The sequence below is a fragment of the Hypanus sabinus genome, chromosome 8 (assembly GCF_030144855.1).
Source record: "Hypanus sabinus isolate sHypSab1 chromosome 8, sHypSab1.hap1, whole genome shotgun sequence".
In the NCBI taxonomy this organism is placed as follows: Eukaryota; Metazoa; Chordata; class Chondrichthyes; order Myliobatiformes; family Dasyatidae; genus Hypanus; species Hypanus sabinus.
In genome coordinates this window covers 150,122,583-150,135,750 of record NC_082713.1, presented here as the reverse complement: position 1 = coordinate 150,135,750, position 13,168 = coordinate 150,122,583, and the positions used below count along the sequence as shown (strand labels likewise).

The following is a 13,168-nucleotide window of genomic DNA, read 5'->3' as shown; positions in this document are numbered from 1 at the left end:
TACCAGCAGTTATGGTCGAAATGACAATAAAAGTGACTTGACTTGACTTGACTTGACCGAGGTATGGTGAACATAAACAGATCTTTCTTGAGAAGAGCAGACTCTATCAGTAACCTGATTTTGCGTGTCTTTTTTATAGGGCAGAGTACCTCTACAATCCACACCTCTAATCTCATCTCATTGATTGGAACACTTGACTCTAAATAGCTTTTGTAGAGAGCATTACCTCAGAGGTTCACATACTTTTTCCAACAAATACATGTAATATTGAATCATTTTTCTAAATAAATAAATAAACATGTAAAATGATTGTGTGTTATTTATTTAATTGGGTTCTCTTTATCTAGGTTTAGGACTTACATGAAGATCTGATCACATTTTAGGTCATACTTATGCAGAAATAGAGAACGTTCTACAGGGGTCACAAACTTTCTAGCACCGCTGTAGGTAAACTCTGCCGCAAAATTGGATTATGTGCATAAGTGACTTGGAATGAAATCACCAGAGATCACCATCCTGAAAGAGCACTGGATGCTCCCATATCCTGCTTACTTTAGCACATTTGAACTTCTTCCTATTTCAGATGCAAAGCATTCTATCAGAATGCATTACGGGTGCTATCACAGAAAAGCAGTATCCATCATCAAGGAACCCACCACCCAGGCCATGCTCTATCCCCACTGATGCCATTAGGAAGACAGTACAGAAACCTTAGGACCCATACCACCAGGTTCAAGAAAGGTTATTACCCTCAACCATTAGGCCCTTCAAACAGAGGGGATAACTTCACTCAGCTTCACTTACCCAAACACTAAACTGTTCTCACTGTAATGTTTTCTAATTCCAGAATATTACAAATAAAAGAAAACATAAAGCCAGGAGGTAACTCATGTAAGTTTAGTTTTCTTTTACTTTAATCAAAGTACACACATATCACATAGTGGCATGATGACGTATGCCATTTACTTACTTTTACATATAACCCATCATAAATTATTTAAACCAAGAATGCTTTATCAACAACATATTTACAATATTATTCAATTATTCCTGGTATTGAATACATAACTCTCCTCCCTGCTTAGCTATAAACTCCTATTCATTATAGAATGCAACATTATTATCCTATAGGTGGTTTCAGCACCTAAGTTACAGAGAAAGGTTGAACAAGTTAGGTCTTTATTCTTTGGAGCATAGAAGGTTGAGGGGGGACTTGATAGAGGTATTTAAAATTATGAGGGGGATAGATAGTTGATGTGGATAGGCTTTTTCCATTGAGTGTTGGGGAGATTCAAACAAGAGGACATGAGTTGAGAAATAGGGGGGCAAAAGTTTAAGGGTAACACGAGGGGGAACTTCTTTACTCAGAGAGTAGTAGCTGCGTGGAACGAGCTTCCAGAAGAAGTGGTAGAGGCAGGTTCAATATTGGCATTTAAAGTAAAATTGGATAGGTATATGGACAGGAAAGGAATGGAGGGTTATGGGCTAAGTGCGGGCCAGTGGGACTAGGTGAGAGTAAGTGTTCGGCACGGACTCGAAGGGCTGAGATGGCCTGTTTCCGTGCAGTAAATGTTATATGGTTTTATATATATATAATTTAACTACTATATAGACATTCACAGCATAGCAAATTTTAAATTGTACTATTCAAAATTTGATCAGTGTGGAGGATTTCTCATTCTCGTGGGATAACGTATGTCCTTACAGGTGGGGTTACTCTGCTTGGCAGGAGAGACTTGTGGCTGTGAAACAATCTCAGATTTTTATAGGAGTTCATTCTGGAACTACAGGAAATGGTTCTGACAGCTGTGGGCACCTTTCATTTGGACATGTTGACATCCTGAACTGTGCATTGCAGGCTTTAATGGATGATGTGGATCATAATGTGTGAGCACATTGTCTGATGTCACGATTTCCTTTAAACTGTTGGAATGACACCTCACACAGCTTGGTCCACTGCAATTTCTTCCTGATCTGTAGTAATGAGTTTAAGATGTGGAGGACAGTAGCCAGGTTTGGGAGGAACCAGTTATAGTAGTTGACAAATCCTGAAAAGGACCGCAACTGTGACATGTCCTTTGCCTTAGGAACATCCACCACTGCTTGAATTTTCTCAGCACACTTGTGTAATCCTTGTACATCAAGTGTGACAACTATAAATGATGCTTGGTATAAAGAATACACATTTATTGCATTGTGCTCTGAGCCCATAATCTTCTAATCTTTTTAAACTGCATTGAGATTTTGGAGATGTTCCTTGTCATTCTTGCAGGTAACAATAAGGGTCTGAGCAGCCTTGCAGCACCTGCTCCGCAGTCTTCTGCCAGAGTACAGGTGCAGGTGCTACTCCCAAAATGAGCTTATTATAAGGATAAAGTCCTTTATGAGTGTTTATGGGTGGAAACACTTTGGAATCTTCTTCCACCTCCATATGTAGGTAGGCCTCAGCATCATCCACTTAGCTGAACTGTTTTCTTCCAGAAAGGTTTGAGAAGATATCACCTATCCTGGGCAGAAGATATTGATCTGCTTCCAGTGCTGGGTTGATGGTGACCTTAAAATCACAATAGATTCTGTTAGACCCATTCTTCTAGGCTACTAGCACCACTGGCATTGCCCATGGGCTCCACTCAATCAGGGAGAGAATTCTTTCAGTCTCCATGCGATCTAGCTCACTGACAACTTTATTATGGTTGGTATAAGGAACCAGATGGGTGTTGCAAAATTTAGGTGTTGCATTTTTGTTCAACATTATGTTGGCCTTGATATCTTTGAGTGTTCCAGTGCTGCCATTAAACACTGCTGTGGCAATATCCAGTATCTTTATCAATTCACTTTCAATTAATTCAATTGCACAGGATATGGCATACAACTAGTGGATGGATCTCCAATTGCTTGTCTATTGTTAGTTTTCACATGTAAATCTCAAGGCTATGCAGTCCTGAGTCACTTTCATCATTACCAGAAGTTTCTTCTACAACATGTAGATTAATTGTCTTTTTAAAACTGCAGTTTGACATTTCATCTTTTTTCCCTTCCCTGTGCAGTTCATTTATTTTTGTCTGCCTGATATAATCTTTGTATGTGTCCTACTTAATTGCATTTTCTGCAAGTTTCACCTTAAACCTGCATCAGTCTAATGTATGTGAGCCCCTGCACAATGGTAACACAGTTTGTTTGGCCAGGCAGGTTTCTACTTAGACGTTGCAATTTTGTTCATGCTCACTTTCATTCATGCTGACTGCAACTCAGTTGTGTCAGCAGCAACATGTACAACAAGCTGGAGGAACTCAGCAGGTCGGGCAGCATCCGTGGAAATGAGCAGTCAATGTTTCAGGCCAAGACCCTTCGTCAGGACCGAATTGCGTCAGGACTGCTCGTTTCCACGGATGCTGCCCGACCTGCTGAGTTCCTCCAGCTTGTTGTACCTGTTGCTTTGATCACAACATCTGCAGTGTACTTTGTGTTTACAACTCAATTGTATCTCTGTCTATTGTTTCCATTGATACATTTAAAAGAGCAGTAGAAATTGCTATAAGCTGTGCTTCAGTTAGTAGCCATTTCCAAAAGCTTTCATGTAAGATTCCATAACCTAAACCATCTCTCAGAGCATAATTAAGCCCATTATCAAACTGAAAATGTTTAAACATCATCTTCAATTCAGCCTCGTAAGCTGAAGTGGATTCCTCCTCTTTTTGATTCTGCTTAGGAACCCTAAAGCATTTTGCAATTGAATATGGTTTCAGTTCTAAGTGTTCCTACACTACTTTCAGGATATCAACAAAACTCATTTTGGCAAGTTTGGTTGGAGCAGTCAAACTCCTTATCAAACTGTATGCTTTTCCACCAAATGCACTCAGCAAAATTGGCACTTGATTCATTGGCTATTTTCATTTCTAAATACTGTCACTTTGCTCAGTATACATATTCCAGTTATCTCTTGTGCAACCTAGCACATCTATCATTCTGACGTAGCTAGCCGTTTGTACATTTTTTATTTATGGTTATAATCACCCAGTATTCACTGTTTATGAACCCATGAATTTGTTCATTTCCGGCTTTTTTTTAACGACCAACTTTCTCCCCTTGCAAAGAAAGAAAGCAGGTGCTGCGCTGCTTTTTTCTTACTCAATTGTCTTGCTGCGCTGCAACAGGTTGAAGTAGGTTGTCTCAAGTTCACTTAAAACCTCCTCATCACCACTGTTATGTTTTGTAGCTCCAAGCTATAAAAATTAATTAAAAGAAAAACATGGAGTTGGGAGATAACTCAAGTATGTTTAGTTTCATTTTTACTTTAATCATGGTGTGCATGTATGACATGGTGGTGTGATAAAGTATGTCATTTATGTACTTGCACATATAACCCATAATGAATCAGTTAAACAAACAAGGAATACTTAATCAACAACATATTTACAATATTACTCAAATATTACTGATATATTAAATATGCAACACACTCAACCTTTAAGGACTCTTCATTTCATCTTCTTGATATTTATTGATTATTTGTTTCTCTTTTGTATTTACACTGTTTGTTGTCTTTTGCACCTTGGTTATTTGTCTGTCCTGTTGGGTGCGGTCTTTCATTGATTCTATTATGTTTCTGTATATGCCTGCAAGAAAATGAATCTCAGTGTTATATATGGTAACACATATGTATTTGATAATAAACTTATTTTGAACTTTGAACTTTGGTATGACAACTGCTCTGCATGAGAGCATTAGAAGCTGCGGAGAGTTGTGGATACAGCTCAGTGAATCACAGAAACTAGCCCCCACTCCATGGATTCTGTCTAATCTTCTCACTGCCTCAATAAACCAGCCAACATAATCAAAGACCCCACCCTTCCCATCCAGCAGAAGACACAAAAGCCTGTCCCCAGACTCAAGGACGGCTTCTCCTGTTATAAGGCTGTTGAACTGTTTCCTAGTACAATGAGATGAACCCTTGACCTCACAATGTATCTCGATGTGACCTTGCATCTTACCGTCTACTTGCACTACTCTTTCTCTGTAGCTGTTATGCTTTATTCTGGACTCTGTTGTTGTTTTATCTTGTACTACCTCAATGCACCATTGTAATGAAATGATCTCTATGGACTGTATACAAGTTTTTCAGTACGTGTCAGAAAAATAAACCAATCTACCAATTTATACTATTATTTGCTTAACCCCTGTTTCCACCCTTCAATAATTGTGGTTTAGGCACATTGCAACAAGGAGCTCATCTCTCCAATTTGTTGCTTTTTTTCCATTATTTACTAGAAAACTCCACTGACATTGACAGACCTAACGTGGTAGATTTAGAACAACTGCAGACAGATGAAACACATTTGTTTTATCATACTTCCACGGTGCTGCTGCTCAGAGAGTCTCATCACCTCGGTTCATCCATGTTGAGGAACATGCAGCATAGTTCAAAGATAGAATGCTGCGTGATTTCCAGTGCAAACTGGCGGTGTTGGTTCCCCATGCACCTGCTACCCTTGTCTTCCTTGCTGGTAGAGATGCAATCAGATTAGTCTGGCCAAAAAAATGTGAAGCACTTGATAGAAGAGAAATAGTGTTGCCTCTGTATTATACTGGTGTGGTGAATGCATATTTAGGGAGTTTGATGGGGTATAAACATTTTATTTATTTATTGGGATACAGCACAGAATAGGCTCTTCCCGGCTTATCAAGCTGGACCCACCCCCCCCCCCCCCCCCCCAGCAACCCACCAATTTAACCCTAGCTTAATCACAGGAAAATGTACAATGACTGATTAAACTACTCACCAGTATTTCTTTGGACTGTGGGAGGAAGCAGGAGCACCGGGAGAAACCTCTGCATTTCACAGGAAGGGCACACAGACTCTTTACAAGTGACGTTGGAATTGAATTCCAAATCCCGATGCCTCGAGCAGTAATAACATTGCAATAACCACTACACTACTGTGATGTCCTGTGCGTTGCATTGTTGCAGATAATGCTACATTTCAGAAGAACATTTCTGACTTGAGTTTTATAGAAGATGGAAAGGCTTTAGTGTGTCCGGAGGTGAGTGACACACTGCTGGATACTAAGCTAATGTCCTGGTGCAATTACAACCTGGAGCTGAAAGCCCTCAAAACCATGGAGATGCATATTGTTTTCAGGAGAAATGAGTTTCCTCTGCACCCACTCATCAAAAGCTCCACAGTTAGCTCTGCTTCAAACTTCAGGTTCATCATTATTTTGTAAGGCGTCATGTGGCGGAGCCATATCTCCTTCATTAACAAAAAGGTTCAGCAGTGGATGTTCTTGCGGCAGTCGGTAAAATTCCACCTTCTCCAATTCTACACTGGCATCACGGAGAGCATCCTCACATCTGTCTGGTTTGGTGCAGCATCCTCTCACAAAATACGAACAATACATTGAATTGTCAGGTCAGCAGGACAGGTGATTGGCTGCAATCTACCATCACTGCAGGACTTGTATCTGTCCAGGACGAAGAAGTGAGCAGGAAAATCACTGAGGACTACACACCCCACAAGCTGCTTTTTTTGGAAAGCGCTCTAGATTATTAAAACAAAACTTAACCTATTTTAAAAGTTTCTTCACCCAGACAGTTAATCTGATCGAGTTAGCCCTCTCCCCACCCCCCTCTATCTATTGCCACTGTACTGCACTGCAAACACTCTAAACCACTTTTTATAATGCTATTTACCTTGCAATACGTGCTGGTACCTCCTTCTAGAATTCAGCAGATCTCCTATACCTTTTCTTAATCCTGCCACCACCCCCACAACTCCCAACACAGAGAAACTCCCTCTTGGCATTTATGTACCGATGAGAGTACCATGTTTCTTTCACTAAATTCAGAGGCTCTCCTCTCCCCTGCAGCCCCTGCCTCCTCCTTTGCAGTCAATGTTTGCCCGGTGTCAGGCTTCTCAGAGGAATGTGTGGTTAAGGCTAATACTTTTCCCAGATTGATATGCAGCACACTGTCAGGGGCTGCATTCTGCTGAGCCAGTCCTGTTGTGATCTGTGCAGTTGCTTCTCACACCGTTTCTAATATCTTTCGAAATAACTTCACAATATTTTTTTCAAATAAATGGAGGAACCTCAGGTTCACGAGCAGAACAGAACAGAAAAAGAGAAATAAATTTTTAGTGAATGCTTTCGTGAAGAGTTTGTCCAGCCTTTTGCTACCTTTGATCTCCATTTCCCAATGCAACGCTGAGCCCTTCTTTTGATGCACAATATATCACACCTGACATCCGCAGAGTCTGACCAGGCAAGGCTGCTGTTGTCATCGGGTGCAAAGAGGAGTGTATTCCAGTCTTACAGATCCAGCCATCCGTCACTTTGATGGGCAAGCATGCACACAAAGTCATAATAAATTTGCATAAGTGTCTGAGCTTAGCAATTATCATAGTTCCCAGCAAAATCAAATTAACGGCCTTACTGAGTCCCATCTGTGCCATCTTCAGTAATATTTAATTATATAATTGCTATTCTGTGAACAAGTGCGGCTTCCTCACAATTTGTTTCTGTTCCTTTCGGACTCTGTGAGATTAAGGCAGCATTTGAGTAAAGGAAAAACAAAAGAGAAAGAACTCTTAATACCCCTGAGGATGACCATTCTCAGTTTGAAGAGAATGAGAGAAAAAAACATGATCTTTAACCATTATAATGAAACAAAACACCAGCAATAGCAGGTGGCATTTCTAAATTATAATTGTTTGAAATGCAATTTCATTAGTATTAATAATAAAGTACAAGCCACTGACAACATAACAGCAGTAATGATCTCTCCACACTTCTGAGAAAACAATCAAACCAACTGACATCTATAAATCTCATAAAGGCTCAGCCGCAAAATGTGGATTGTGAAAACATTTGAAAGACAGAGGTTTAAAATGTGCTGTTTCTACAACAGAACAGTACACATCCTGGGAAATAACACATTCTTAGTTTAGGGGTCTATTGATGTAATCACACCCACAGCACATACGTAAGTGCAGGGTTAGACCACATACTCAGCTCCTCAACACTGCTGTTGCATTCAAAGAAATGGAGATTTTGCAAGGTTGAAGATCTGCAGCATGCTGTGCGCAGAGAGATTTGGGAGTGCGTGTGCATGAATCGCAAGAGATTGGCTTGCATGTGCAACAGGTTATCAAAAAGGCAAATTTAACATTGGCTTTCATTTCTAGAGAGATTGAATTTAAGCGTTAGGAAGGTTATGCTGAAACTGTATAGGGTACTGGTGAGGCCATATCTGGAATGTGTGGCTTTGTCAAGGGCAGGTCGTGCCTTACGAGCCTGATTGAATTTTTTGAGGATGTGACTAAACACATTGATGAGGGAAGAGCAGTAAATGTAGTATATATGGATTTCAGCAAGGCATTTGATAAGGTACCCCATGCAAGGCTTATTGATAAGGAGGCATGGGATCCAAGGGGACATTGCTTTGTGGATCCAGAACTGGCTTGCCCACAGAAAGCAAAGAGTGGTTGTAGACGGGTCATATTCTGCATGGAGGTCAGTGACCAGTGGTGTGCCTCAGGGATCTGTTCTGGGACCACTTCTCTTCATGATTTTTATAAATAACCTGGATGAGGAAGTGGAGGGATGTGTTAATAAGTTTGTTGATGACACAAAGGTTGGAGGTGTTCTGGATAGTGTGGAGGGCTGTCAGAGGTTACAACGGGACATTGATAGGATGCAAAACTGGGCTGAGAAGTGGCAGATGGAGTTCAACACAGATAAGTGCAAAGTGGCTCATTTTGGTAGGTCATATCTGATGGCAGAATATAGTATTAATGGTAAGACTCTTGGCAGTGTGGAGGATCAGAGGGATCTTGGGGTCTGAGTCCATAGGACACGCAAAGCAGCTGCGCAGATTGACTCAGTGGTTAAGAAGGCGTACGGTGTATTGGCCTTCATCAATCCTGGAATTGAATTTAGGAGCTGAGAGGTAATGTTGCAGCTATATAGGACCCTAGTCAGCCCCCACTTGGAGTACTGTGCTCAGTTCTGGTCACCTCACTACAGGAAGGATGTAGAAGCCATAGAAAGGGTGCAGAGATTTACAAGGATGTTGCCTGGTTTGGGGAGCAGGCCTTACGAGAATAGGTTGAATGAACTCGGCCTTTTATCCTTGGAGCAATGAAGGATGAGAGGCGACCTGATAGAGGTGTACAAGATGATGAGAAACATTGATCGTGTGGATAGTCAGAGGCCTTTTCCCACGGCTGCAATAGTTGCCACAAGAGGACACAGGTTTAAGGTGCTGGGGAGTAGGTACAGAGGAGATGTCAGGGTTAAGTTTTTTACTTAAACTTAAAGAGTGGTGAGTGTGTGGAATGGGCTGTCGCCAACAGTGGTGGAGGCGGATACGATAGGGTCTTTTAAGAATCTATTAGATAGGTACATGGAGTTTAGAAAAATAGAGGGCTATAGGTAAGCACAGTAATTTCTGAGGTATAGACATGTTCAGCACAACTTTGTGGGCCGAAGGACCTGTATTGTGCTGTAGGTTTTCTATGTTTCTATGGAATACTTTGTGCAGTTCTGGTCTCCTTACTTTGGGGAAAGATATGCTGGCTTGAGATGTGGTGCAGGGGAGGGTCACGCAGTTGATTCCAGAGATCAGGGTGTTAGCCTATAAAGAGGGGTAGAGTTACCTGGGACTACATTTGCTGGAGAGAAGATTTTATAAAAACATTTAAAATTATGAAAGGATTCAAGGCAGGGAAGTTATTTCCACTGGTTAGTGGGATTAGAACTAAGAGACATAGTTTCAAGATCCCTCAAGATCCAGTAGAATAGATATGACAAAAAAAAGGCTATTCTCAGCAAGTAGGTTATCTATGGAATTCTCTGCCCAGGGAAGCAATAGAGGCTATCTCGTTAAATAAATACAGAAAGACAGATTTTTGTATAGCAGGAGAATTAAGGGTTCTGGGGTAAAGGAAGAAGGGTGGAGCTGAGTTCATGGCCAGAAAAGCTATGATCTTATTGAATGGCAGAGCAGACTCATGGGAGAGATGGCCTATATCTTCTCCTATTTCTAAGGTTCTTATGTTCTTATGTAAATATCAGTCATCTTCTTAATTAATACCATAGTTCTCCTGTTCTATATAAACCTTAAAAAGCCTGGATTCCCAAATTTTATTCATTTTGGCTCAATCTTCATTAATCTTCACACATTAGCATCCACTGTCCTTTAGGTGGAGAACTTAAAAGAATTACTCCTGTGTGTCAAAGTTGGCTTGTTAGTTATTAGATGAGACTCCCAAAGCCCATCTGATTCATAGAACATAGAAACAAGTTATAGAATGGCACTGACGCATGAGGCCAAGCCTCAGCTGAAAAACAAAGGATAATTAACGTGAAAAACCTTGAATATTTAAACATGTTAAGGGAATTATAACAAAATATAAGACACGGTAATGCTGTGTTAAGCGTATTACATTATACATGGTAGATTGAAGGAATAATTATATTGCAGAAAGGAATTTTCTGAGGCAAGTGGATAAGCCAGAAACCCAGTGATTTTTTAAAATATTTCATGGTAATTTTGTGGAGGGTTTGCTTTTTCTGGAAGGGGTGGCTGTAGGAGAAGATGATACAAATCCCATTCTACGTGTGAATACATTGGCAGAAATATAATATCCAAATTAAACTTGCCATGAAGCAGCTGCCTCAGTCTATAACCTTAGAGGCTTTATAGGTGTGTGCAAGCAACCCCCATAATTCCATCTGCTGGGAGGTCAGGTGGTGCCAATCACATTTTAATTAGATTAACTTAATGGTGCTTTCCCCAATGATTTCAAACAAGAAATTCCCCAGCAATGGCATCCTGTGCTTCATGAAACTTGTTAATACAACAGAAACAAAACTGACCGGCATATCCCAGGTTAATTAAATGTCAGAAATTGCAACATTTATAAGGGTTCAGTGTCCGTTGCTGGTTTTCCAGTTTCCTCTGGAAATTGATTTGTTGGCAATAGCTGTTGTGAGCACTTAATTGTGGTTTGGGGGGTCTTCACACAGAAACGTTTGGCTGGGAGGCGTCTTCACTGCCTTGGATGACGATCAGCAGGGCCAGGGCTTATTGCGGAGAGAACTGCAGGCTGAGAAAGGGGAAAGAACACAGATTGCTCAGGTGTAGATAGGAATGCCAGCAGCGGGAACAGCAAAAGGAAAGGAATAGGGTTAGTAGAAACTGAAAGATGATCAGCAGAGAGGGGAGGAACAAAGTGGGGGGAAATAGGGCCCCCAGCGGCCACTGCAAGTGCAGCATGTGTACAGACAGAAGCAGAGACAGTCACATCTGGTGATTGCACACCTCTGCAATTTCTAGGAACAAAATCTGTTTATTGCTAAATCAAAAAGTAACTGCACTGAACTAGCACTGGTCATGAGTAGCATTTGATGGTGCTGGGCCTGCACTCACTGGACTTTAGCAGAATGGCAGGGGATCTCACTGAAACTTATTAAATATTGAAAGTCCTAGAGAATGGATATGGCGAAGGTGTTTCCTGTAATGGGGGAATGTAGGACCAGAGGGCACAGCCTTTAGAACAGAGATGAGGAGGAATTTATTTAGCCGCAGGGTAGTAAATGTGTGGAATTCATTGCCATAGATGGCTGTAAAGTCAATGGGTATATTTAAAGTGGAGGTGAATATGTTCTTGATATGTAAGGGTGTTGAAGGTTACAGGAGAATGGGGTTGAGAAGGTTAACAAGTCAAGGCTAATGGCCAAATTTGCCTCAGTCTTATGGTCATAGAAATGTGTTGCTAGTTAAGAAATTAAACCCCCTTCTCTGTTAGCTGATGACTGGTTGTCAAGTGCCTTTTAATGCAGCTTTCATGAGTTTGTCTAGTAGGGATTTCCAGATTTGCCTTCAGCCAATTAATTGAGAAGAGATGGTTAATTCACAAACTGACAATCTATTATAGGCAATAGACAATAGGTGCAGAAGTAGACCATTTGGCCCTTCGAGCCTGCACCGCCATTTTGAGATCATGGCTGATCAACTACTATCAATACCCGGTTCCTGCCTTGTCCCCATATCCCTTGATTCCCCTATCCATAAGATACCTATCTAGCTCCTTCTTGAAAGCATCCAGAGAATTGGCCTCCACCACCTTCCGAGGCAGTGCATTCCATACCCCCACTACTCTCTGGGAGAAGAAGTTTTTCCTTAAATCTGTCCTAAATGACCGACCCCTTATTCTCAAACCATGCCCTCTGGTACTGGTCTCTCCCAGCATCTGGAACATACTTCCTGCCTCTATCTTGTCCAATCCCTTAATAATCTTATATGTTGCAATCAGATCCCCTCTCAATCTCCTTAACTCCAGTGTGTACAAGCCCAGTCTCTCTAACCTCTTTGCGAAAGACGGTTCGGACATCCCAGGAATTAACCTCGTGAATCTACGCTGCACTTCCTCTATAGCCAGGATGTCCTTCCTTAACCCTGGAGACCAAAACTGTACACAATACTCCAGGTGTGGTCTCACCAGGGCTTTGTACAAATGTAAGAGGATTTCCTTGCTCTTGTACTCAATTCCCTTTGTAATAAAGGCCAACATTCCATTAGCCTTCTTCACTGCCTGCTGCACTTGCTCATTCACCTTCAGTGACTGATGAGCAAGGACTCCTAGATCTCTTTGTATTTTTCCCTTACCTAACTCTACACCATTCAGATAATAATCTGCCTTCCTGTTCTTACTCCCAAAGTGGATAACCTCACACTTATTCACATTAAACGTCATCTGCCAAGTATCTGCCCACTCACCCAGCCTATCCAGGTCACCCTGAATTCTCCTAACATCCTCATCACATGTCACACTGCCACCCAACTTAGTATCATCAGCAAATTTGCTGATGTTATTCTCAATGCCTTCATCTGAATTGTTGAAGTAAATTGTAAACAGCTGTGGTCCCAATACCAAACCCTATGGCACCCCACTAGTCACCACCTGCCATTCCAAGAAACACCCATTCACCTCTATCCTTTGCTTTCTATCTGCCAACCAGTTTTCTATCCATGTCAATGTCTTCCCCCCGATGCCCTGAGCTTTGATTTTACCCACCAATCTCCTATGTGGGACCTTATCAAATGCCTTCTGAAAATCGAGGTACACTATATCCACTGGATCTCCCTTGTCTAATTTCCTGGTTAC

The 13,168-nt window shown here is 41.3% G+C and overlaps 1 long non-coding RNA gene across 2 annotated transcripts in view; it reads right to left on the bottom strand.

Annotated features, from left to right (window-relative positions):
• Positions 1–3,439: 3,439 nt before the first annotated feature.
• The window catches only part of LOC132398591 (uncharacterized), a 40,628-nt gene continuing 30,899 nt past the window's right edge, over positions 3,440–13,168 (bottom strand). For both annotated transcript variants that reach the window (XR_009513708.1, XR_009513707.1), the window contains exon 3: positions 3,440–4,616. This is a non-coding gene — a long non-coding RNA (uncharacterized LOC132398591). The remainder of the gene's footprint in view (positions 4,617–13,168) is intronic.